Raw genomic sequence first — 27,209 nt, forward strand, 5'->3', positions numbered from 1 at the left:
TGTAGTAGGCCTATACTTCGACAAAACTGCTGTTTCACAAAACCACACACAAGAATATATTTTGCTCGACTTCAACGTTGATTTGGCCTGAAAGTACGTAGAATTGCTTTCGTAATGTGTATATCGGCGATTTTTGTGGTGAGTGCAGTGGCGAAGGGCTAGTAAGAGCTGGAATTAAATAATTTTGTTGATGTAAGGAATATTCTCGGCCGTATTAATGCGAGCCGTCGGAAATAAAATCATAGCAGCGGCATACATGTAGTCGCTCGCTCTCGCCCGCAGAGTCTCTGATAAATGAAATGCTTCCATATGTGACACGATAAAATAATGATGCCTCAGATGTTACCAAAATTAATTTCACAGTTTTCTTAACAATTTTCTCCCTGGAAGTATCTACAGGGTGCAACAGAATAGAAATTCATCAGCGACGATATTTTTCGTTACACAGGCGGAACAGTTTCACACCTCTTACGGTACTGTGCTTTTCATCTCGTGCAACTTTCGAAATTTTCTTTCGGAAAGTACTCCATAATATTTTAGACTGAAAACAGAGATGTCTAATATCTATTTCAGGATTTTTCCTAACATCTGAAATTATCACTAATTGGACCGCTCGGCTAGCCGCGCGGTCTAATGAACTGCTCCCCGAGCGAGAAGGCGTGCCGGTCCCCGGCACGAATCCACCCGGCGGATAAGTGTCGATGTCCGGAGTGCCGACCAGTCTGTGGATGGTTTTCAAGGCAGTTTTCCATCTGCCTCGGCGAATGCGGACTGGTTCCCCTTATTCCGTCTCAGTTACACTATGTCGGCGATTGCTGCACAAACACTGTCTCCACGTACGAGTAACCCACAGTTACTATACCACGCAAACATTTGGAGTTACACTCGTCTGGTATGAGACGTGCCTGTGGCGGGGAGGGCGGTGGGGAGGGGGTGGGGGTCCACTGGGGGCCGAACCGCACAGTAACGCTGGGTTCGCTGTGGGGCGACGGTGGGGTGGGTGATTTGCTGTGGCCTGTTGTGGGGTTGTGAACCATTGAGGGCCACGGCGGGACGAAGCGTCTTTGTCGTTTCTAGGTTCCCGGTTTCATACACAATACACAGTCACTAACCGACAATGCTGTAGGATGGTGAAATGACGTCGAGGTGCCTATTTTCGGGACAGCCGCTACAGGGTGTTTCGAGTGCATAACCAGCCACCGATACAACACATTTGTGTAACGACGTACTCTGATCATAATTCTGTGAATTTCGAAAAAGTGTAAGACGTGGGGAACAAATGTGTCAATAGAACGATGTTACTGTAGACAGCCACTTATAAATATCCACAGCTCCAAACTTTTAACTCTTTTATTTTTACACTACACCGTTGAAACATTTTTAAGCGGCTCTCGCGTGTACAGATATTATTCCGTCGATACCACACGTCGGACTGCTCCGACGAGCAGACACAGAACGCTTGCGAAGCAGTGTGTCGGCGGCGAGCAGTGGTCAGCGTTCCGTGAATTAGCGCAAAAGCAGCTGGAAAAATTGGGTAGAAAAAAATGGGGCGTGCGTATGGATGAACACTGTGCGAAATAACTTCGCACGAAAAAATAAAATTAAAAAAAAGAAAGAAATGTTTGGTCGCCCTTTGCACACGGGCTCGTGCCCCAACTCTGGGAGTTACGTATAGCTTCCACGTCGGGTCACTTACACGCTTAATGACCGCCGGCGGTATTTACAGTCGGGCGGATATCGGAATACGTCAGCAACCGAGAGGCCGGCCGCTGCAAACCGCAGTCAGTCGGCGCCTACCACCCCTTCTCTCGGCTGCGCTATTTCGGACGCACCCCCCACCCTAGGCCCCTCCGGGAATCAGATTTACGAGCGGCAATATCGCCGGGCCCTGCCGCGCACGCGCTAATGTTACTTTTATATCAGTTCTGAGAGTGTAAACGTGCTTTATGTGGCACTATTAACATTCGTATCTCGTAATATACTGTCGGCTAGCAGCGCCAACCGAAAGGCAGCCAGCGGCCATCAAGCCGAGTGGCCCCGTCTAATTCGGCCGCTCGCGGGAAGGGGCTGGCAGTGAGCGAGGAGTGGCACACGCTCTTTTTTTCGCTCGCACTACAGCTCCCAGCGCGCACGCCCCTCTTCCACTGAAGTGGCAATGAAACGTCATCCGAGCGGCCGTATCGCGAGATGTCTTGATGGAGTTATGGCTTCATAAAACAGGCCGTCATGTCCGGGCTGTAGGGCCCGCTGTTTGCGGACGCTTTTAGCGACCGAGTAATCCATTGCGAATTCTTCTTGCGTGCTGTGCCGGCGACAGCGGTGAACTTTTGCTCTCTCTCTCTGTCTCTCTCTCCCTAGCGCAGATAAGATCGCGTAGATAAACACGGAACCATCAAAGTATCAGAGTGGTATGTATTGTCCACTAATAAAAGCATATAGTACTCACATCTATGTTTACACGCAGTTGACAACAAACACGCAGGAGTGGCCGAGCGGTTCTAGGCGCTACAGTCTGGTACCGCGCTACCGCTACGGTCGCAGGTTCGAATCCTGCCTCGGCCATGGATGTGTGTGATGTCCTTAGGTTAGTTAGGTTTAAGTAGTTCTAGGTCTAGCGGACTGATGACCTCAGAAGTTGAGTCCTATAGTTCTCAGAGCCGTTTGAACCACTTTTTTTTGACAAGAAACATGATTTTAAACTAACTGAAAGGTAGTCGAGTGCTCATGGAGGGTTGCTTGTTCCTTAGTTACCATCCAACATTCTTCTTGAGGAGCTAAATTTGATCGCACACAATTAACATTTCAAGGAAAAGACGGGGCAGACTCCACAAATAAACAACATTCACTCATACTCGTTTCCTCTTATATTCAGAATTTATTTTTTTAACAACACAGGGATTGCTCCCAATTTATTAAAAACAATTAAAGACATTTAGTCCAACAACTATGTCCAGGCGAAAATTGGTTTCAAGTTGACTTACTGCATAGGAGTTAATGGTGGTATTAGACAAAGCGACCCTTTGAGTACGCTACTTTTTAATATTGTCATGGCCGGCCGGGGTGGCCGAGCGGTTCTAGGCGCTACAGTCTGGAACCGCGCGACCGCTGCGGTCGCAGGTTCGAATCCTGCCTCGGGAATGGATGTGTGTGATGTCCTTAGGTTAGTTAGGTTTAAGTAGTTCTAAGTTATAGGGGACTGATGACCTCAGAAGTTAAGTCCCATAGTGCTCAGAGCCATTTGAACCATTTCTTTTTTTTTTTTTTTTTTTTACAAGAAACACGATTTTAAACTGACTGCAAGGTAGTCGAGTACTCAGCGAGGGTTGCTTGTACATTACCTACGAACCTACTTTCTTCTTGAGGAGCTAAACTTGATCGCACGCAATTAACATTTCAAAGGAAAGACTGGGCTGACTCCGCAAATAAACAACATTCACTCATACTCGTTTCCTCTGTCTTATATTCAGAATTTATTTTTTCAACAATACGGGGATTGCTCCCAATTTATTAAAAACAATTGGAGACATTTATTCCAACAACTATGTCCAGGCGAAAATTGGTTTCAGGTGGACTAGCTGCATAGCAGTTAATGGTGGTATTAGACAAAGTGACCCTTTGAGTCGGTTACTTTTTAATATAGTCATGGACAATGTAACAAAGACGATATTGGCTGAAAGTGGTTATAGAACAAGGAGTGAAGAAATATAAATCATTTATTATGCGGACGATGTAGTTCTGCTGACAAACAGTGCAGATAACCTGCATAAACTTTTACATATATTTAATGTGGCAGCCAGAAACCTAAATATGATCATACCCACTCAAAAAACCGAATCTATGACATCTGTGGAACCAGTTAGAGGCAAGTGGATGGAAAAATTATTCAACAGGTAATAACATTTAAAAATATTGGTACTGAACTATCCAGTAGTGCAAAAGTCGAATAGGAAGTTAAAGAACAAGGAGCAAAAGCAAACGAATGGGGTAGGATATAAACATAGGCTTTCGCGGCCATTGTCACATTCAATAAAATTTTCCTGGGTTTGTGACCGCATTGTCAATATAAGTGTATAATATTAGAGAAGCAATAGAAATAGCCAAGCGACCGGCCAGCATGAAGATTGAAGACGGGCACCGACTTTCGTCCTCTGGCTGCCAGCAATAACAGCGTTTACGGTCAATAGCTCACTTGAAGCAACACATAGAGGCGCACGGGAGACCGAAGCGGCCGCAGGTACATAGAGTACTGGCGAGTCTCGGCCGGCGCTAGAAAGCAGGAAAACAACGCCACGTCACATCTGCCACCTGGTTTTCCATTCGCCAATTTCTACCAATTACGAGCAGTAATCCAAACGCCTATCAAAACGTCGTGTTACCACCAATGAAAAGGAATAATAAAACCAACAATAAAAACTTCTGACATCGCTCCCCCTTCATCCTAAAAAGGCTTTCAGAAATAGATAACAGCCATGCCCTCAGGTATATAAGAGACAGTTTTTTCATTCCGCAGTAATAAAAAAAACACCCTGAAAATGGTCGCTTGCAACAGGGACCGAAACGTCGGTGCTTCTATATATATATTGACAATGAGGTTTCAAACCTAGCAAAATTTTATTCGAAGTGGTAGGATGTTTAAATGGTGCTACATAGAAAAACAAGCATATAGTAAGAGACGCAAAGGCAAGAATACACTAACTACAGCATACCCAGCTGACACAAAAGCGGAAACACCAAAAACGAGTCTGCCGCTGTGACCGAGCGGTTCTAGGCGCTTCAGTCCGAAACCGCACTGCTACTGCTGTCGCGGGTTGGAATCCTCCCTCGGGCATGGATGTGTGTGATATCTTTAGATGACCTCGGATGTTACGTCCCATAGCGCTTAGAGCCATTTTTTGAACCAAAAACGAAAAGACTTTCGAAAACCACTGTAATTAAAATTGATTGAAGGATTCCAGGAAAGATAGAGGTAGAGAGATAAGTGAAATCATTAGAAAAGGATGTAAAGTGGACTCCATTAGTGAGTGGGTACGTAAGAGGAAGCATGAATAAACGAACACATAAATAGGATGGATGAACAGAAGATTGTGAAAATCGTAAGAAATAAATCACCAGCTGGTAAAAGAAAATTGACCGTTCAAGGAAAAGATGGAGCGACCACCTCAGGGTAGGCATTAGCCTAGGAAGAAAGGAAGAGGAATAAAAAGAAGAAGATAATGAAGAATATTTCTCCTAGTGCGAAGACATTTTTGTGTGGACACACATAAGGGAGAGCAGCGAGTTAGAAGCAGAACTAAGATTTTTATGTGTCTGCAAAGGCAGGTCAATAACTCTGTAAAACTATTATCTTTCCTTCCATTTATCTTCCAACGGCTATAAACATGAACAACAGAGGTTTGATTTTTTATTCATTCCATTGGCAAATTAATTGATATCAGATTCTACAAAAATATGCTTATGGGGACAATTAATTACTCTTCAGAGGAATAAACTTCCGTAAAACCAAACTGATAAGTTGAAAAATAGTAACAGATCACTTGAAATTTAATCAGGAGAATCAGTCGGATTAAAATCCATTTATTTTCAGAACCATTGTGTATTCTGCTGTGTCGGTTAGGTTTTTATCGTGATGAGAGTAGTTAGTTTTGTTGTGCATCTTCCTTAATATTGGTTAGTCGACACCTGTTCTGGGATATCCATTCCGAATACTTTTTGTATAGTTTGTCCGAGGCAGCAGAGGACTGTTGCTCTCTCTCGGCAATGCACATAAGACTGTGTACATAAAAACGGAACCCTCGAACTATCAGATACGATATATATTGTCCATTAATAACTAAATACAGCAAATTGGTTACATCGATATAAACAGGAATGTTGACACCAATAACGCGTAACGCAATGTTGAAACTGGTTGTCAGGCCCCGTCGGTGGTCGTTCCTGCCTTAGTAACGAACTCCACAGCCTCTTGAGGAGCTAAATTAAGTTACACACCACTTACATTTTAAAGAAAGGAGAAGATGCACTTCGCAAGTAAATAACATTTGCTATCACACAGATTTATTGTTTTAAATTCCGAATTTATAATTTCATTCAGGCTAAAATGTTGTTGCGAGGCATAATCGACATTTTTGTATGGGAAGTCTTTAGGGTAAACTGGTGAGAATTAAAACTCACATATGTGTAAATCTACAAAAGTCAATCGATAAATATACTAAAAATATTGTCTTTATTCACTGTTTATGTCTAAACATGCTACTCTTCCCTTCTGTCTAATGCTCCAAAACATTTTGTTGTGAAGAGAGTTGTTTCCTCATTCTGTGTAATTGTTTCCATAATGATATTTTGCACAATTTCACAGAAATTAATTCCTCTTACCATACAAAAAATTGCCTCGAAACCAAGATTTTATGTTGGTAAATGCTAACAAACCACTTGAAATTAGTTAATGAGAATCAGTGGTATAAGGAACTAAAACGATTCGCAGTCATTGCGTCTTCTGCTCTACTGATTAGATTTTATCGTGACGAGAGTGCTTACTTTAGTAGTGTACCTCCTGTAATATTTCGAAGATAAGTACGTTTTTCAAAGATCCATTAACGAAGGACAACAGAAGAAATTAATTCCTCTGTATATCATGGGTGTGTCAAAAATCGGTGGTCATCACCTTTCCTTTTAGCATTCTTTAGCAAACCTTCGAAAGGTTTTGTACTACTCGTTCCCACTCACTGTAACTATATTGGATCCAGGTTTTTTGTTTATCAATTTAGTTAACCTAATTTTATTTCGCCCGTCATGCCCTCTCTTATATATCACTGTTTCTTACATACAGAATCATTTTCACACCATATTTATCTAAGAAATAACAATAATTTTAATATGACAGGTAGTATTATAATGATCTGAGTATCTATATGGATAATGTGAATGAATAATAGTGACTAAGAATTGATACAGTTAAAACTGACAGTACTTCCATTGTCGGTGCTGGTGTCACTAATAATAAAAATAATAACAATAATAATAATGTCAATCGTAGTGACAGAGACTAAGGATAATTTATAGGTGTACAAAATAGAAGTTTTCTGATGTAACGAATTCTGGGGAAGGGAAGATTAAGGAGACTACCAGCAGCGAATACTGGGAAAAGAGAAAGATCTGGTTGGGGAAAAGGACGTAAAGGTTAACGAGTGCATACAGGGACAACGGCAGCTACTATTGTTGCTTCATTAGATAAGACATTAAATGGCTTTTGAAACAGGGAATGTTATTCAGTTTTCTGATATGATGCGAGAGGTTATCCCACAGTCGGCTTCCTGCTACTGAGAAGGACTTCGAGAAAATGACTGAGCATTGGGGTGGAGACGATAGGATTTGGCTCCGATGGTATGGGTGTTTCTGCCTTGTTGTTCAGACAGCAGATTTAAGGTCGATGAGAGATATGAGGGACAGCATACGTTGATCAGATAGTAGTTGTGGATGGAAATCTCTGCGTTTCTGTGACGCAGCCAGAAGGGCTGTGCGTATGATAGTGAAACATGATCAAAGAGTCAAACGCCACAGATATATATCGAACACAGGAATTCTTAGCCAGTTACAGGCGCTGTGAGCTTTTCTGCGAACTTCCTCGCACGATGACATTGCGGTTGTTGTTGTTGTTGTTGTGGTTTTCAGTTCTGAGACTGGTTTGATGCAGCTCTCCATGCTACTCTATCCTGTGCAAGCTTCTTCATTTCCCAGTACCTACTGCAACCTACATACTTCTGAATCTGCTTAGTGTATTCATCTCATGGTCTCCCTCTACGATTTTTACCCTCCACACTGCCCTCCAATACTAAATTGGTGATCCCTTGATGCCGCAGAACATGTCCTACCAAGCGATCCCTTCTTCTAGTCAAGTTGTGCCACAAAGTTCTCTGCTCCCCAGTCCTATTCAATACCTCCTCATTAGTTATATGATATAATCTAATCTTCAGCATTCTTCTGTAGCACCACATTTCAAAAGCTTATATTCTCTTCTTGTCCAAACTATTTATCGTCCATGTTTCACTTCCATACATGGCTACGATCCATACAAATACTTTCAGAAACGACTTCCTGAAACTTAAATCTGTACTCGATGTTAACAAATTTCTCTTCTTCAGAAACGCTTTCCTCGCCATTGCCAGTCTACATTTTATATCCTCTCTACTTCGACCATCATCAATTATTTTGCCCCCCAAATAGCAAAAGTCCTTTACTACTTTAAGTGTCTCATTTCCTAATCTAATTCCCTCAGCATCACCCGACTTAATTTGACTACATCCCATTATCCTTGTTTTGCTTTTGTTGATGTTCATCTTATACCCTCCTTTCATGACACTCTCCATTCCGTTCAACTGCTCTTCCAAGTCCTTTGCTGTCTCTGACAGAATTACAGTGTCATCGGCGAGCTTCAAAGTTTTTATTTCTTCTCCATGCATTTTAGTACCTACTCCGAATTGTAAATAGCCTTTCGCTCCCTGTATTTTACCCGTGCCACCTTTAGAATTTGAAAGAGAGTATTCCAGTCAACATTGCAAAAGCTTTCTCTAAGTCTACAAATGCTAGAAACGTAGGTTTGCCTTTCCTCAATCTAGCTTCTAAGATAAGTCGTAGGGTCAGTTTTGCCTCATGCGTTCCACCATTTCTACGGAATCCAAACTGATCTTCCCCGAGGTCAGCTTCTGCCAGTCTTTCCATTCGTCTGTAAAGAATACGCGTTAGTATTTTGCATCCGTGACCTATTAAACTGATTGTTCGGTAATTTTCACATCTGTCAGCACCTCCTTGCTTTGGGATCGGAATTATTGTATTCTTCTTGAAGTCTGAGGGTATTTCGCCTGTCTCATACATCTTGCTCACCAGATGGTAGAGTTTTGTCAGGACTGGCTCTCCCAAGGCCGTCAGTAGTTCTAATGGATGGTTGTCTACTCCCGAGGCCTTGTTTCGACCCAGGTCATTCAGTGCTCTGTCAAACTCCTCACGCAGTATCGTATCTCCCATTTCATCTTCATCTACATCCTCTTCCATTTCCATAATACTGTCCTCAAGTACGTTGCCCTTGTATAGGCCCTCTATATACTCCCCCCACCTTTCTGCTTTCCCTTCTTTGCTTAGAACTGGGTTTCCATCCGAGCTCTTGATAATCATACAAGTGGTTCTCTGTTCTCCAAAGGTCTCTTTAATTTTCTTGTAGGCAGTATCTATCTTACCCCTAATGAGATAAGCCTCTACATCCTTACATTTGTCCTCTAGCCATCCCTGCTTAGCCATTTTGCACTTCCTGTCGATCTCATTTTTGAGATGTTTGTATTCCTTTTTGCCTGCTTAATTTACCGCATTTTTATATTTTCTCCTTTCATCAATTAAATTCAGTATTTCTTCTGTTACACAAGGATTTCTGCTAGCCCTCGTCTTTTTACCTACTAGGTCCTCTGCTGCCTTCACCACTTCATCTCTCAAAGCTCCCCATTCTTCTTCTACTGTAGTTCTTTCCCCCATTCCTGTCAGTTGTTCCCTTATGCTCTCCCTGAAACTCTGTACCACCTCTGGTTCTTTTAGTTTATCCAGGTCCCATCTCCTTAAATTCCAACCTTTTTGTAGTTTCTTCAGTTTTAATCTACAGTTCATAATGAATAGATTGTGATCACAGTCCACATCTGCCCCTGGAAATGTCTTACAATTTAAAACCTTTTTCCTAAATCTCTGTCTTACCATTATGTAATCTGTCTGAAACCTGTCAGTATCTCCAGGCTTCTTCCATGTATACAACCTTCTTTCATGGTTCTTGAACCAAGTGTTAGCTATGATTAAGTTGTGCTCTGTGCAAAATTTTATCAGGCGGCTTCCTCTTTCATTTCTTAGCCCCAATCCATATTCATCAACTACGTTTCGTTCTCTCCCTTTTCCTACTACCGAATTCCAGTCACCCATGACTATTAAATTTTCGTCTCCCTGCACTATCTGAATGACTTCTTTTATTGACCTGCCTTTGCAGACACATACATTTCTTCAATTACTTCATCATCTGCAGAGCTAGTTGGCATATAAACTTACTACTGTAGTAGGCGTGGGCTTCGTATCTATCTTTGCCACAATAATGCGTTCGCTATGCTGTTTGTAGTAGCTTACCCGCACTTCTATTTTTTTATTCATTATTAAACCGACTCCTGCATTACCCCCATTTGATTTTGTGTTTATAACCCTGTATTCACCTGACCAGAAGTCTTGCTCCTGCTGCCACCGAACTTCACTAATTCCCACTACATCTAACTTCAACCTATCTATGTCCCTTTTTAAATTTTCTAACCTACCTACCCGGTTAAGGGATCTGACATTCCACGCTCCGATCCGTAGAACGCCAGTTTTCTTTCTCTTGATAACGACGTCATCTTGAGTAGTCCCCGCCCGGAGATTCGAATGGGGGACTATTTTACCTCCGGAATATTTTACCCAAGAGGATGCCATGATCATTTAACCATACAGTAAAGCTGCATGCGCTCGGGAAAAATTACGGCCGTAGTTCCCCCTTGCTTTCAGCCGTTCGTAGTACCAGCACAGCAAGGCTGTTTTGGTTAGCGTTACAAGGCCAGGTCAGTCAATCATCCAGACTGTTGCCCTTGCAACTACTGAAAAGGCTGCTGCCCCTCTTCAGGAACCGCACGTTTGTCTGGCCTTTCAACAGATACCCCACCGTTGTGGTTGCACCTACGGTACGGCTATCTGTATCGCTGAGGCACGCAAGCCTCCCCACCAACGGCATGGTCCATGGTTCCCGTGGGGGGGGGGGGGGGGGGGGGCGCCACCGCTGTGAGCTTTCCTGCGAACGTCCTTACACGATGACATCGCTATGTTCAATAATTGGAAGTATTCGTACAAGTTTCTTTTTCAGGTCAATTACGTAGAGCTTTTCATATTTTTGTTGGGCATGGAGAGATATTGATGCCTTCTTGCACACTGCAGTTGCGTGCTCAGTCCAGTTTAGATTTTCATTTATTATTGCTCCTAGATGCTTTCCTGAGAGAGAGAAGTTGATATTTGCCCCATTTAGGTTACAGATGGTAGATATGACTGATATTTCGGGCTAATGAACCTAGAGTGACCAACAAGTACCGATTGGGTTTGGATGGATTGAGTTTTATCCCTATATTCTGGCCCATTTCGATAGTGCATGCAAGGCACTACTGAAACCAGTGAAGTGCATTTGGTGAGAAATTTAGGCTGCTCAGTATTTCGAAATCCGTAGTATCGAAAGCTTTACTGAAGTCTAAGAAGGTTTCACTGATGGTCACGAATGATAACAAAAGTTTCTCGACAGCATCAAAATGTTATCCAAATGTCGCAATTTTCTTCTTTATACATTGATGGTTTCAACTGATACAATTGTAAAAATTATTTTGTGTCTACTTGACAAAACAATGTTTTTACTTTGTTTCACAAAACTTTATTATTTTTGTACGACCAACGTTTCGAGTCACAAGCTAATTTTGTAAAGATGATAACCACGTGAAGATAAAGGCAGGTTAACTTCTTAATCTATCGCTTCTCAACTTCAGCTAGGAAAGTTAGCTTTGTTCAGTCTTTTAACACAGTTAAGTTTGTATTTACAACCATGAGAAATTCATTAGCACATTTTCTCTATCACTAAACATATTCTGGAATAGAGCAATGTGCGCAGGTATGGGTATTTGTGTGACTACTTATTCATGATTGAATTTCCATTCCTATGTAGAAGTTACAGCGTTATCGGAACTGAATTAAGTTCAGGAGTAATCGTGGGGATAAACACACCTGCCTTTCTTTTTAAGTTTATAATATTTGTGGTTGAGTCAGCGTTTATATGTGTCATTACAGTTTCTTAGTAGGAATGGCTCAATCACTTCAATTAATAAATCAAAATAAATATTTAATTTTTATCTGTAGTTTCTTATTTCGTCCTAGAAGTTCAGCTTTTCACCTTTCTCAGCATAAGATTACGTGGAGACTGCTTTTGGTACTGTAACTGACTTGATGGTTGCAAACGTTGAACTGCTGAAATAACATCAGTGTCATTTGAGAAGCATATTTTTGATTCGTGTTACTAAACACATATAAAAATCGAGGAGAATAAATGCTGCCATGTAAACTTATTATCCACAGCGACTGATATTCGTTATTGTTGTTACATGTAGTACTTCATTTGCTGCATCATGTTTTCTTCTCTATAAGATGAGAACATGGAAAGAACTAAGCAGGACTAAAGGTTGCCAGAGACTTACTTGTGTATCGATACGAGTATCCAAAGCGAGGTTGATATCTACGACTAGTCGCTAAGCATATCCATCACATAGTGAGAGTGTGTATTTTCGGACGTTCAAATACTGTAGGAGATTGCTACAAGGAAGCGTAAATGAACTGACATCTCCAACACACTCTTTCTACAGTCATCGCTTTATAGTTCAGGAGGCCACAACACACAGAAAGCGGCTACACGGGTAGTGGGAGTTGTGTGGATGGGACCAGGCGGTTTTTCAGGTTAGAGGGTCTAACGAAATCACAGAAAGGGCGTCCGTCTAGAAGGGGGCAGGTAAAACACAGTAAGGTAGTTGTAGAAACGATGGGTATTACCATTGTAAATTGTCTTAGCTGTGTTGGGAAAGAACCAAATCTCCAAACCCTATTAGAAAGCACTGCATTTCAAATTGTTATAGGTACAAAAAGCTGGCTAAAGCAGGAAATAAGTTCAGCAGATATTTTTTCAAACAATCAAACCGTTTTCATAAGGTATAGATTAAGTAAAGTTGTTGGTGTTGTATTTATTGCTGTCACAAGTAGTTTACCTTGTAGTGAAATTGAAGTAGATAGCTCCTGCGAAATAGTATGGGTAGAGGTTATACTTGACAATCGGACTAAACTATTAATAGGATCGTTTTACCGGACCTCCGACTCAGAAGATATAATTGCTAAACAGTTCAAAGAAAACTTGTCTCATTAGAGATAGGTACCCCTCTCATACAATTATAGTCGATGGTGACTGAAATCTACCCTCGATATGCTGGGAAAATTATACATTTAAAACCAGCAGCAGGCGTTCATCCGACCTCGTACTGAATGCTTTCTCAGAAAATTATTTTGATGAATTAGTTCATGAGCTCACTCGAAGCGTAAATGATTGGGAATGCATACTTGACCTCGTAGCAACGAAAAATCCTGGATAAATATCGTGACGAATACAGGAATTAGCTACCACAAGGCAGTTGCTGCTAGGCTGAATACCGTAATACCCACAACCATCAAGCAGAAATGCAAAGCATATTTTTCAAAAAAAGCTGACAAAATGCCTTTTTAAGAGACAGTCTTCGCTTCTTCCGATCTGATCATGTAAGCGTAGAAAACATGTGGAATGATTTCAAAGAGATGGTATCGACGGCAATTGAGGGATATATACCACATAAATTAATAATTGATGGGTACTGATTCCCTATGGTGCACAAAACGGGTCAGATCGCTGTTTCAGAAGCAACGAAAAAACCATTCCAAATTTAAAAGAACGCAAAATCCCCAAGATTGGCAAAGTTTTGCCGGATTTCGAAATATAGCTCGTACTTCAATGCGAGATGCCTTTAATAATTTCCTCACCGAAACTCTGTCTCGGAATTTGGCAGAAAACCCGAAGAGATTCCGCTCACACCAGTGGCAAGAAGCAATCAATACCTTCACTGCGTGACAACAACGATGAATCCAATGATGACAGTGCCACTAAAGCAGAGTTATTAAACACGGTTTTTCGAAAGTCCTTCACCAAATAAGACGAAGTAAATATTCATGAATTCCAATCAAGAACAACTGCCAAGATGAGAAACATAGAAATAGATATTCTCGGTGTAGGAAAGCAGTTTAAGTCACTTCATAAAGGCGAGGCCTTCGGTCCAAATTGTATGCCAGTGTGGTTCCTTTCAGAGTATGCTGATACAATAGCTCCATATTTAGCATACATCCGCGCGCTCACAGAAAGATATTTACCTAAGGACTGGAAAACTGCTCAAGTCACACCAATACCCAAAAAGGGAAGTAGGAGTTATCCTCTGAATTACGGGCCCATACCACAAACATCGATTTTCAGTAGGGTTTTGGAACATATACTGTACATTATGAAGTACCTCGAAGAAAGAAATTTATTGACGCATGGTCAGCACGGATTCAAAAAATATCGTTCTTTTGAAACACAACTAGTTCTTTATACTCATGAAGTACTGAGTGCTATCGACAGGGGATGTAAAACTGATTCCATATTTTTAGATTTCCAGAAGGCTTTGGACACCGTTCCTCACAAGCGTCTTCTAATCAAATTGCGTGACTATGGAGTATCGTCTCAGTTGTTTGACTGGATTCGTAATTTCCTGTCAGAAAGGTAACAGTTCGAAGTAATAGATGGCAAGTCATTGAGTAAAACAGAAGTAATATCCGGCGTTCCCCAAGGAAGTGCTATAAACCCTTTATTGTTCCTGATCTATATTAACGACATAGGAGACAATTTGAGTAGCCGTCTACGATTGTTTGCAGATGATGCTGTCATTTACCGTATTGTAAAGTCATCAGATGACCAAAATGAATTGCAAAATGATTTAGATAAGATATCTGTATGGTACGAAATGTGGCAATTGACCCTGAATAAAGAAAAGTGTGAGGTCATTCACATATAGTACTAAAAGAGATCCGCTAAGTTTCGATTACGTGATAAGTCACACAAATCCGTAGGCTGCAAATTCGACTAAATTCTAAGGGATTAAAATTACAAGTAACCTAAATTGGAACGATTACTTAGAAAATGTGGTGGTAGAGCAAACCAAAGACTGCTATTCGTTGGCAGAACACTAAGAAGGTGCAACAGGTCTACTAAAGAGACTGCTTACGAATGTTTTTTTTATTCCATTCCTTGATCACAATCTCAATTCTTTAGACGATGACCGGTTTCAGTTCGTAATGACTAGCCTCAGATCTTTTTTACACCATGTCCTAAAGTGAAAAGATGGTGTAAAAAAGATCTGAGGATGGTGATTACGGACTCCAGTCATCGTCTAAAGAATTGAGATTGTGATCAAAGACTGGAATAAAAAACGTTTGACAGTATTGGATCACTGTTTGTATACTCGACTATGTCGCAGTTGGTGGGAATGCTTACACTATGCTTGTCCGCCCTATTCTGGAGTACTTCTGTGCGATGTGGGATTCGCATCAGGTGGGACTGATGGAAGACATCGAAAAAGTTCAAAGAAGGGAAGCTCGTTTTGTATTATCGCGAAACAGGGGAGATAGTCTCACAGAATTGGAGTGGCAATAATTGAAGCAAAGGCGTTTTTCGTTGCGACGGGATCTTCTCATGAAATTTCAATCACCAGTTTTCTCCTCCGATTGCGAAAACAGTTTATTGGCACCAGCCTACATAGGGAGAAATGTTCATAATGATAAAACGAGAGAAATCAGGGCTCGCACAGAAATGTTTAAGTGCTCATTTTTCCCGTGCACCGTTCGAGAGTGGAACAGTAAAGAGACAGCTTGAAGGTGGTTCATTGAACCCTCTGCCAGGCACTTTATTGTGAATAGCAGAGTAATCACGTAGATTTAGTTGTAGATACCGCTGTTTTCAAAGCGGATACGCAGACGGATGGTTCTTTCCAACTCCTTCGCCATTACCATTAATACGTCAACGCGACGCTAATGGAAGCAGGCTCATAAAAACTGAACCAGTTATCACTGTATGTGGGTAGAATAGGCATCATATCGGGTTTAAGCGGAGAAGAAAACCAAAGTGGCTTGGGCATGACTATCTGCTAGTTACCGCGATTTACGCGACGTGATGCTGTTGTGGCCTTCAGTCCGAAGACGCTACTCCGCGCTGCTCAATTATGTGCAAACCTATTTTTCTCCGAGTAACTACTGCAACCTACATCCTTCTGAATCTGGTTTACGTATTCATCTCTTGGTCTCCTTCTACAGTGTTTACCCCTTGCAATTCACCCTCCTTGCCCCCCCCCCCCCAGCACTAAATTGGCGATCCCTTGATATCTCAGTGTCTCAGAATGTGTCCTATCAACCTATCCTTTCGTTTTGTCTACATGTGGCACAAATTTCTTTGCTCCTCAGTTCTGTTCCGTATTTCCTCATTAGTTACATGGCCTATTCATCTAACCTTGAACATTGTTCTCCACATTTCAAAAGTTTCTGCTCTCTTCTTGTCCGAACTTTTTAACGTTCACCTTTCACTTCTACAGAAGGCTACACTCCCAACAAATATATTCAGAAAAGACTTCGCAATATTTAAATCTATATTCTATGTCAACAAATTTCACTTCTTCCCAAACGCTTTTCTTGCCATTGGCAGTCCGCCTTTTATATCCCCTCTACTTGGCCATCATCAGTTATTTTACTGTCCATATAACTGAACTTCTGTACTACTTTTAATGTCTCGTTTCCTAATCTAATTCCCCCATCATGCTTGATTTAATTTTGTCTACAGTCCATTACTCTTCTTAGTTCTTGTTGATGTTACTCTTATACACGATGCTCTTTCCAAGAGACTGTCCTTCCGTTCAACTGCCCTGCCAATCCCTTTGCTAATTCTGACAGAATTACAGTGTCATAGGCGCACCTCAAAATTTTTATTTCTTCTCCCTGAACTTCAATTCCTTCACCAAATTTTTCTGTTGTTTCCTTTGCTGATTACTGAAGGTACAGATTGAATAATATCGAGGATCGGCTACAACCTTTTCTCATCCCCTTATCAAGCACTGCTTTCCTTTCATGCCCCTCGACTCTTATAACTGCCGTCTCGTTTCTGCATAAGTTGCAAATAGCCTTTCGTTTCCTATATTTTACCCTTGCTAGCTTCAGAATTTCAAAGACTGTATTTCAGTCAATTGTCAAATGGTTTCTCTAAGTCTACAATTGCTATAAACGAAGGCTTGTCTTGCCTTAATCTATCTTCTAACAGAAATCGTATTACCCTGTGTTCCTACGTTTTTCCAGAATCCTAACTGATCCTCGCGAGCTTGCACACTGTTTTTCCCATCTTATGTAAATAATTCGTGTTAGTATTTTGCAACATGAATTATTAAACTGATGGTTCGGTGATATTCAAACGCGTTAGCATCCGCTTTCATTGGTATTCCTCTTGGAGTCTGTGGGTATTTCACGTTCTCACTTATCTTCCACATAAGGCGGAATGATTTTGTCGCGGTTAGTTCTCCCAAGGATTCGGTAATTCTGACGGAATGTCGTGTACTACAGGGGCCTTGTTTCGACTTGGTCCTTCAATGCCGCCGGCCGCTGTGACCGAGCGGTTCTAGGCGCTACAGTGCGGAACCAGATTCAAATCCTGCCTCGGGCATGGATGTGTGTGATGTCCTTAAGTTAGGTTTAAGTAGTTCTAAGTGTAGGGGAGTGAGCCGCGCGGGATTGGCCGAGCGGTCTCAGGCGCTACACTCATGGACTGTGCGGCTGGTCCCGGCGGCGGTTCGAGTCCTCCCTCGGGCATGGGTGTGTGTTTGTCCTTAGGATAATTTAGGTTAAGTAGTGTGTAAGCTTAGGAACTGATGACCTTAGCAGTTAAGTCCCATAAGATTTCTCATAATTTGTTTGGAGGGGACTGATGGCCTCAGTTGTTAAGTCCCACAGTGCTTAGAGACACTGGAAACTTCAATGCTCTGTCAAATTCTTCTCACGGATCATATCACCCATACCATTTCATCTGCGTACTCTTTACTTTCTACAATATTTCACTGAAGTTAATTTACCTCGTATAGCCCTTCTATACACTCCTTCATCTTTCAGATTTCAACTTTTTCCTATTTCAGCTCCTGATATTCATACAACTGCTTCTCTTTGCTCCAAAGGTCTCGTATCTTTCCTGTCCTTACATATGCTTCTGTGTCCTTACATTTGTCCTCTAGCCATTCCTGCGTAATCGTTTTACACTTTCTGTCAGTTTCAGTTTTTAAACATTCGTAATCCGTTTCGCTTGGTTCATTTGCTGCATTTTTACATTTTCTTGTGTAATCTATTAAAGTAAATATCCCTTGCGATATCCAAGGATTCTTACTAGAACTTGTCTTTTTATCTACGTCAAAATCTTGTTTTCATTTGCGAAGAAGCTGTTTTTATTTTTAATTTTTAACATACGTGGTTAGAATGGGTTAATACTATCCACTGTAACGGCTATATGGCATGTGTGGTACAGTCATAATGGAACAGGACGTATAACAACAAGTTTTTTAAAGATCAGACGATGACAGTCTTAACTGTTGAAACCAGTCATCAGGAGTAAACCATATTGGTTGCGATCTTGCCAGCTAAAAATTTTATTCAGGAAAAAGAGTAAATGTAGCCAGCATTATTTATGTACTATACTAGTGTATATCTCAAAATAGTTAAGATTTTCCACGAAATTTAGTGTACAGCAGCCACACTATAGTTAAACACAGGGAAGTTTGAAATAAAAATAGATTCAAACCGTTCTTCCCTCAATTAGTAACCATCAAATTATCCTATAATATTGAGTAAGTTCAGTTATTTATTTACTTTAATGAGGAATAATTTATATATTTTAGTTATTTAATAAATAATATCCCAAATTTTAAATGAAGACCTATTTACGAACAGTATAATGCCTACTTTTCGCTGCTGATGAAATTTAAAATGACCACCATGTGTCACTGCCTTGGAAGTATTAGAGGAAATATGTTTGCTACTTCTCGTTAGTATTTTTTTTAATTATTTGCTAGATTGTTTCGGTTGCATATAGGTCTGAATAGTAATGAGCTACTGTAGTCGTACACGTAATTTACACAATCTTATGATCATTTATCTCGTAAATCTCAAATACTTCTCCCTTTTCATATTTTCTACCACCTATGTGTTTTTTTTTTCCTTATCCACTAACAGTTTGACTGTTCCTTGGCGAAAAGAGTGGGGTATTTATTTTATTCAATTATGTGATGTGGAAGACTAACATGTACTTCAATGTATCTATTAACGATAATTTATATTATTCAGCTAATGAGGGTGATTTGCAATCGACAAATCTACTGGTATGTTAGTCGTTTTCACTCACCACATGCACTAAAATATTCTCTGGGAGAATATCGCTGAGTCTATCTTAACGGCTGCAAGTCCATGTACACCGCTAGTCTTTATAGACATCTTTGTATTCCGATTTCGTGCAAGTAGATATGCACCAGGGAACCTTATATTCCACTCTTCTTACCTGAAATTGTTATTAGCTGCCGTGGTTTCATTAAGAGTGTCTCCATTATACTCGTTTAAGGAAAAAGGTGTAACACACGTCCTCCACTGCATGTGTGTAAGAGCTACGTTTTTCATTTAGCAGAAACTGTCCTACTATACTAGACGGTGTAACGTCCAGTTCTGTATTTTCCTTCGGTAAAGATACAATACTTACGAATGTGAAATTTCTATATCAGATTCCTGCCGATCATCTGCATCTACACCCACATGGCTACTCTGAAAATCAAACTGAAGTACCTGGCAGACGGTTCATCGAATCACTTTCACAATAATTCTGTATTATTCCACTCTCGAACAGCGTGCAGAATAAAACGAACAGCTATATCTTACCGTGAGAGCTCTGATTTCCCCTATTTTATGACGATGATCATTTCTCCCGATGTAGGTCGTCATGAACAAAATATTTTCGCTGTTGGAGGAAGTTAGTGATTGAATTTTCGTGAGTGGATCCCACCGCAACGAGAAACGGCTTTGTTTCAGTTGTGTCCACCTCAAATCTGTATCATGACCGTGTCGCTTTCTTCCCTACTTCCGATAATACTCAGCAGTAATACTCCAAAAGAATACGGATAAGCGTAGTGTGGGTAGTCTCTTTCGTATATATTTTACATCTTGCAAGTGTTCCGTCAATAAACAATTTCGATGTTTTCTTTCCGATTTATGCTGTTTGTAATGGTAATTCCTAGGTATTTAGTTGAATTTTAGGCCTTCAGATTTGACTGATTTATGGTATTTAATTGAATTTGCGGCCTTCAGATTTGACTGATTTATCGTGTAACCGAAGATTAAGGGATTCCTTTTAATACTCTTGGTAATGACCTCTGACTTTTCATTATTTAGGTTCAACTGCCAATTTTAGCACCATACAGATATCTTTCTTAAATAGTTTTGGAATTGGTGTTGATGTTCTGATGACTTTACTGGACGATAAATGACAGGATCGTCTGCAAACAACTTAAGGTGGCTGATGAGATTGTCTCCTAAATCGTTTAGGATTTACCGTCAGTTGCAGCGAACTGTGATCTCTCTGATTGGAAATCGCGAATCTAGTTACGTAACTGAGACGATATTCCATTAGCACGTATTTTGATTACAAACCTCGTGTGAGGTATGGCGTCAAAGCCTTCCGGAAATTTAGAAATACGGGATAATTTGGAAACACTTGTCGATACCACTCAACATTTCGTTTGAGTAAAGAGCCACTTGCTTTTCACAGGATCGATGTTTTCTAAATTAGTGTTGTCTGTGTGTCAAAAATGGCTCTGAGCACTATGGGACTTAACTTCTAAGGTCATCAGTCCCCTAAAACTTAGAACTACTTAAACGTAACTAACCTAAGGACACCACACACATCCATGCCCGAGGCAGGATTCGAACCTGCGACCGGAGCGGTGGCGCGGTTCCAGACTGTAGCGCCTAGAACCGCTCGGCCACACCGGCCGGCTGTCTGTGTGTCGATAGACAGTTCTCTTTGAGGTAATTCATGATGTTGGAACACAGTATATCTTCCAAAACGTGCCTTATTATGACGTTAATGGTATGGGCCTGAAATTTAGTGAATTGCTCCTATTGCTTTTCTTGAATATCGGTGTGACCTACGCAGATTTCCAGTCTTTGGGTACGGATGTTTCGTCGAGCGAGCGGTTGTATATTATTGTTAAGTATGGAGCTATTACGTCTGCGTACTATGAAAGGAAACTAACAGGTACACAGTTTGGAGCGGAAAACTTGCTTTTATTAAATCTAGTTGTAAGTTAGTCTTGTTGGCAGCTGCTCTTGTTTCGAATTCTGGAATATTTCCTTCGTCGTCTTCGGTGATGGAATTTCGGAAGGCTGTGCTCAGTAACCTTGCTTTAGCAACACTGTCACGATAGTATTACCGTTGCTACCGCGCAGAGAAAGCATTGATTGTGTCTTGCCGCTAGTGTACCCTACGTAGATCAGAATCTCTCTGGATATTCTGCCAGGTTTAGAGACAACGTTCAGTTTCTCTGTGCTTTTTCTAATATGCACTGAGAAGACCGTTAACTTAGGAAGATTTAGATTCATCAACCCGTCAGAGACAACTCATTCTAGATGGACCAGAAGCTCGAGAAGGCAAGGATCAGTAACGAAACTGGCGATGTTCATTAACAATATATTTCCGTCATTCGATTCAGGGAAACAATACGACAACCAGATTTTGAATGCCAAATGATTATTCGGACACTGATTCTTCATGATCAAGGTCCAATGTGTGAAATCCTGCGACATCGGGTTAGATCATGCTTCCTTAGCGTTGACGAAATAATATGAAAATTTATCTAGATGGTCGTTTAGTTCAGATTCGTCAATCACCAGAATTGTGCACACTGTTTTTTTTTATTTGTTACATAGAACTGCTGGACATTTCGTCGTATAGCAAGAGTTAAGCGATTAAATGAACTGCGGAGAGTGCGGAGTTGTAATGCATTCTAAACAGCACTCATTCTGTAGCTGTCACCGATTTTATGCAGTTTCTCAAAATTACTTTGGGGGAATGTAGAGGTGTTTCCATGAACATACCTACGTCGATTTCCTAGCATAATTTTGCTCATTCTCAGCTTCTTCGCTAATGACCTCCATGCAGTGTTAAAGTAACACCTTTCCTACTTTCTCCAGTTCGAGTTTGCGCTCCTTTTTGGTAAGAGAAAGGCTCCTGAATAGAACTAAATGCGGCATTAACGCAGCCTGTCCGTAGAAATCACGTATCTTCCCCAAATGTATGCTGGAGTACGCATTCCTGAAATACTACCAACGAGACGCCATGTGAAATCAAGTTATATCGTATGTTAGTGAAATCCCCTGCACATCTCACCACCTCACGTGTGAAAATGAAACAGGAAGAAGATTGTTTGAGATAGTAACATCCTTGGTGTATCGTTGCTGCAACTGTTAAGAACGGTTCTCACTGGTACGCCGTGAAACAGCGTATGACGTGCAGCAGAAAAATTTCTTGTCCAGACTAAAGGAAACAGGTCATGATATAAATTTAGCATGAACAACAGAACGTGACAGCAGACTAAATTGCGTCACTCTTGTCATGTGATCAGTGGAAAGCTGCTATCACCAAAGGATCATCTTAGTCTTTTAAAATGAATTACTTTAGTGCGTGTAGCGCATACATTACATTAAATTGTATGGACCCATCACTATGTTGATATTACCGCCAACGTATGTCTTACGTAATAATCAGGAGCGCTTAATTAATGAAATCTGACATACGAGTATTGACTGATATCCCACATACGATCCATTAACAGAACAGGAAGACACGTAACTAATCCTGGCACGTACAATGGATTGAAAAGAGCATCTGTAAAAATCATAAGATGTAGTTTGTCGTACTGCATCGTGGATTCTTATTTAGTTAGAGTAATTCAGTCATTATCTTTATGTAAAAGCTTCAGTGGTTGATGAAAGTAAGAGGCAGACTAGGTAACCCATGAACAAAGAAGAAAGAAAAGTTGATCTTCAGAGTCTCTCTACGTAGCTGATCAAGAGCTCGGATTTGATAAGGACGAGAAAGATATCAGAGGCATTTCGAAAGGAAGGTCTTCGGATACCCTTAAAGAAATGTTCTGGAAAATCATTGGAAACTTAAATATGGTTTGACACATGTGGATTCTAGTTTAGTTCTTCCGGGTAACGATGCATTATATTAACTTCTACAAGTAGTTTCATCCATCCCGAGGAAAAATTTACATCGGAGCGCAGTGACTGCAAAATAATTGTTGAACTTTTATAAAATGATAGTAGAACACTTTAGGATTCTTTCAATTTCCTGAGAAGGTCAAAACTCCTCAAATAACGAGATGTGCACTGTCTCCATTCGCTTCATAACACAAACTCATCACAAAACCTTACCGTGTCTTGACAGAACAAGACTAATAGGCATAACGTAGTGCAGCGAAAAAACGCATTTTTTTCAACTATACATGTCTACCAGGTCGATACCGATTTGTTTCCAAACGAACGAAAATGCAGTGCTGAAATGGAAACCAGGTCTAAGAGAATGCACACCAAGAGGCGAACATTTTCATTCCACGAATGCAAAGTACAACGGAAAATCAAGCAGAAGTTTGACGAAGACAAAATGTGTGTGAATTTCTAAGAGACCAAACTGCTGAGATCATCGGTTGCTAGTCTTACACACCACCAAAACGAACTTAAACTAACTTACCCGAAGAACAACACACATACACACCCACGCCCGAGAAAGGAATCGAACCTCCGGTGGGAGGGGCCGCGCAGTCCGTGACATGGCGCCTCAAACCGCTCGACCACTCCTCGCGGCCGACGAAGAGACATATTTGTAACAGAGAAGAAAAAACAACAGAGATTTCATGTTCAGTGTCGGTATAGGACACATAAATTTGAGTGCAACTCTTTTATTAAAAGGCAAATATAGCAGATCAGAAAGCGAGCACATAACGTGAAAACGTTAGAATTAAAACCATAAAGCTTACTGTGAGCAGCAGTAGTCATCTTCGTTACTAATGCCACGTTATGAGACATTAAATGGGTTCGCAACTGAAAGTTTGTGTCAAATAATGTAGGTGAATGTCCTATAACTACGACTACTACGGCAACTGCACCCAGTAAGCTTTCTCATTTTAATTCTATTGCTCTCACGTTCTGTGCACATTTTCTCGTTGGCTATATCCTCCGTTTAATAGGAAGGTACTTGTGCAACACATTGACTCCTACCGTGCTTGAAAATGCTGAAATTGGTTCATTGTGGAAGATTTACTAACGTGAATCCTTGTCAAAAACAGCCAAGGTAAGAAAATTCAAAACATATCACATTTGTGATAACCTCCATGAAAAAAATTATCGATATTTTTTAAAAGTTGATTGTTATGACACGAAGAAAGTAAACTTACTACATTAGTATAAAAAGTTACATCTTACTGCATTCTCAACATAAATATGAATGCCTCGAATTTGACATAATGATCTGAAATTGCATCTCCACGAAGTTAAGTCCTGTGTGCCCAACGAGTTAAGAAATACAGTTAGAAAATATTTACAACAAATATTTCGATTCACTTACAGTAACACTAGGCTGATCCTGAAACTTAAAAAATTGATATTGAAAATTAAGAATACTTGAGAAAGTCCTATTGGTTATGGACTAAAGTAATCAACAAAACTGCCAGTAAGTAATAAGCTTCAGACTGAAGTAATGGGTAATGAACTCTAAAAATCCTTGTCTGCTTACAAAATTCTATTAACTTATGAATGCAAGTAGGCTGACTGCAATATTTTCTTATTTTTAAAGCTGTCTGGCGTAAATAAATTGTTTTGAAGGCGGCGATTTTCAGCTCTTTGAGAGAATTCCGGGCTCTCAACGAGATGAATGTGAGAAACCTCCCGAAACAAGCTCATATTGGTCGGTACGACTGACTTAACAGTCTAGGAGTGAATGGTCGTTGTCTCCCATGTTTGTCATATTATAGTTTTGCTATGCCAACTGAACTACTGAATTCCTACTTCTGTTACTGGATGCTGCGCTGTGATCCATTCCATGAAGTTTGAGAACAATCACACTTCCCAGAGTGGAGACGTCTTCGACGTTCATATTTTTCACACTTTTCTATCTTTTAGATCAGATGAAGTAGAGTTGATCGTACCTACGTGTAATGAAACCGTGTTCTTCAGATTGTTACAGTGAAAGTACTGTCAACAAACCGTTACGAAGATTGTCTGACCAACAGAGAAGTGGCGAACTGTTGTAATTAAGTTGGGCAGCAAGAGAACAGGTATCCCGGCTAGTATTGGGAACACCAGGTGAATTTTAGCCATGTTTATTTCGTGCTGGGAATAGGCGCTCAGTAATGGCTGCTATCAAAAAAGGTCTGAGGCTGGGTTGGGCATAGGAGACACTAACGTTCTGTAAATTTTACGTCCAACTTCACTGTATAACAGCGCCGAAACCATCGCCATACCAAAACAACTGAAGTAAAGTGAAGCTAAAGCCACAATATCTCCTGTCATACCCTCCCACACCCTCGCCCATAGCTGCTACCACAGGGCTGAAATGCTCGCTTTGCAAGGTATGGCTACCAACGCCAGGTTATCATAACTGAAGAAAATCACATTATGTGACGATTGTCTGTATGGAGAGACCACGATCCGCATGTATTTCATTGTTAGCCCGGGACGCAAAGCCTCCACCACCGACTTCCCGTCTCCACCCCAAGAGACGAGCCTTCAACTCCGCGATGCACCCCATCCTCCACTGCAGCTATGAGCTTTTAATCCCTCCATTCACATTCGCAACCCTCGGCTCAGATCCGATTATCTTCAAAGACTCAGAGCAAACATTTTCTCCGCTTCAAACAAATCGGCTGACAAGCAAAGCTGCTTGCTGATTGCAAATGTATGACTCATTATGCGGCGAATGGGTTGGTAAAGGGCGGTTGCTAGGGGAAGACGAGTCAGCGTCGGACAGGGCCCTCATTTGATAATTCAGACACGACTGGGAGACTCTTCGAATTTAAAGCCAACCCTGCTACATGCTTTTCTTTGTGAAATCCGACTCCATTATAAAAATCGACCAATAAGACTGTATATCTAAACACACCGCTCACTGATGACGTGGGACGTTGCCGCATGGCGGAAGGGTGACTCATATAGTGGCTTTTTAACATGAATTATGTCTTCAATATCGTATTAGTATCTAGCCGGAAGTTCAAGAGAAACGGCTCGAAAGAAGAACATGTCTTATCCAGCAACAGTTTTTAATTAAAAATATCAGGTTGTATTCTTAGTTGTAAGAAACGCCGGCTCCAGGGACTTTGCCGCCCCGTGTGAAAATTTCAGGCCCTCTTCCCTTTGCCCTCCTTGTAAGTTCACACATACTCAAGCATTTTCGCCATATCATTTATGTTATTTTCATATATTACAGTTACTATGAAGCCTTTTTGGTGTGTATACGTGTTTAAGACCACAGCCAGAACGAATGTTCACTGCAGCAGTGGTAGTCGGATACCTCGGCAGAAGTTTAAAAACGCACGAAATGTTTCGAATTATGTCAACAAGTTCCGAGTAGAGGTATGGGTCTCAGAGAACAACAAGAAGTACATACATTATAGTATCTGAAACAGCATCCCCAACAACGTGTTTGCACAGGCGGATGACATTTGACGACCTATTGCGACTTCAGACGAAACAAATATAGGCTTTCTCTATAACAAGTCATTAAAAGGTAAATGAATCAAAACGCATAACACGCATAAGTAAATCAAAAGTAAAATGAATGATAACCATATGTTTACACGCTTACATCATAGCCATTACATACATTTTTGTTTCTTTGGCATCAGCCAACATTTATATATCTTCCTTGAAATTTCCAGCAAGACACAGTATTTTATTAATAATTCGTACTTCCAACTTATCCTTACATTCCTTAATTTATGCATAAACTTTCATTGCCTTCTTAAATTCATCGTTTTGAGACCAGATTAAATTTTATCATTTTGCTGCCCCGAAAAACCTGCCGCCGTCCTCACCCCACCTACCCGCCTTCTTTAGCACGCCCTTGTTATAACCAGTTACTTCCGAGCCTGTGTGCTCGTCACGTGTCTCTTATGTCCACCTGAACCGGTATCCATGGGAAAGCGTTTCCCAATCAAGAGGTGATGTGACAGTTCTCTCCTATTACCCCTCACTGGATCGTTGTCAGAACCTACATGGCTGCCTGAAAGATCAGTGATTTATCCTGACGGCCGTTGTTTTCCGAAACCCGCAGCAAAAAAAGTCCTAACGATCTTACAAGCCAAACCAAAACCAGCAAAGGGCCAATGAAACCGCCCACCTTTTGCTTCTCATTTCCTCATTGTGATTGGTCTTCGGAACGGTTTGGGGCTCGTGAAATCGAGGAATCT

The sequence above is a fragment of the Schistocerca americana genome, chromosome 4, assembly GCF_021461395.2.
Source record: "Schistocerca americana isolate TAMUIC-IGC-003095 chromosome 4, iqSchAmer2.1, whole genome shotgun sequence".
Classification (NCBI taxonomy): domain Eukaryota; kingdom Metazoa; phylum Arthropoda; class Insecta; order Orthoptera; family Acrididae; genus Schistocerca; species Schistocerca americana.